The sequence below is a fragment of the Colobus angolensis genome, unplaced genomic scaffold (genome assembly GCF_000951035.1).
Source record: "Colobus angolensis palliatus isolate OR3802 unplaced genomic scaffold, Cang.pa_1.0 Scaffold6, whole genome shotgun sequence".
Taxonomy (NCBI): domain Eukaryota; kingdom Metazoa; phylum Chordata; class Mammalia; order Primates; family Cercopithecidae; genus Colobus; species Colobus angolensis.
This window is the reverse complement of record NW_012119598.1, coordinates 18,621,200-18,622,651: the sequence shown is the minus strand read 5'-3', so window position 1 is coordinate 18,622,651 and position 1,452 is coordinate 18,621,200.

Here is a 1,452-nt window from a genome sequence, read left to right as displayed (position 1 = left end):
GGCTCGCGCCTGTAATCCCAGCACTTTGGGAGGCCAAGGCAGGTGGATCACCTGAGGTCAGGAGTTTGAGACCAGCCTGAACAACATAGCGAGGCCCTGTCTCTACAAAATATTTAAAAAATTTGCTGGTCATGGTGGCCACATCTGTAGTCTCAGCTACTCTGGAGGCTAAGGTGGGAGGATCTCTTGGGCCCAGGAGTTTGAGGCTGTAGTGAGCCGTGATAGTGCTGCTGCATTCCAGCCTGGGTGACAGAGCAAGACCTTGTCTCAAAAAAAAAAAAAAAAGACTACCGCACACCTGTACCCTGTATTTTTTTTTAGGTGAGAAGAAACATCAGAAGCAGTTGAAAGACCAGGAAGCAGTTGAAAGTCCTCTAGGGGTGAGGAGGCATTCTGAATAAACTGTGTTGTACACCTGCGTTTTAACCTGTCACGTGAGGACAAGTGTGGAATTTTCCACTTGTAGCGCCATGTCAGTGCTCAAAAAGTTTCGGATTTTGGAGCATTTTTAATTTCAGATTTTTCAGACTAGGAATGCTCAACCTGTATTTCCTCTCAACAAACTTCCTTGGAACTGAGTCATAAAATATTCAAGTGGTACCATCTGGCATCGCTCTTGAAGGCATTCCTTATCATCGATTACAAGGCTGTGCCTGTGTCATAGGCCAGTGATGCTCATGCTTTTCCCTTGGAGGAGGAGCTATTTGCACCTGGGTGTTCTGCTCAGCAGCACCGTAGGAGTCTGCTCTCATTCCCCTGTAGTCTGTCTGCGGTCATTTCAGGAATGCTCTGCACCAGTGGTTCTTGATTCTGACTGCACACTAAAATCTCGGAGGAGTCTCTAAAAAACATCCATGTCTAGGCCCAACCCTAAAGATTCTGATTTAACTGGCTTTTTTAGGACCCCGCCATCCATCTTTTCTAAATACCCTCCAGGCAATTCTACTGTGCAAACAGAGCGGAGAGTCACTGGCATACACTGTGGCTCGAGATAGTCCCAGCTGGTTCTAAAAAAAGTGACTCTGTTTTCCCTGAGTTTCCTCGGCTGAGTGTGTAGACTTTCTCCACCCTCTCTAGTCACAAATTCACTTCTGTCCTCATTTACTGAGCATTTTAAGTGTTGGATACTATGACAGGTATTGGGAATGCATAGATGAGTGAGACACCATTTTGGTTGTTGAGAGTATGACAGACTAGACGGGAGAGACTGCCAGGTAAACAGGTATGGGGGTCAAGTGTGAACCCAAAGGAGGGAGTGGTGAGTTCTACCGTTGAGGAGACAGAGGTGAGAACTGGGAAAGGCTTTATAGAGCAGGTGGCTTTGAGTTAAGTCTTAAAAGTTTTTATTATAAGAACATGGGGGCCGGGCGCGGTGGCTCAAGCCTGTAATCCCAGCACTTTGGGAGGCCGAGACGGGCGGATCACGAGGTCAGGAGATCGAGACCATCCTGG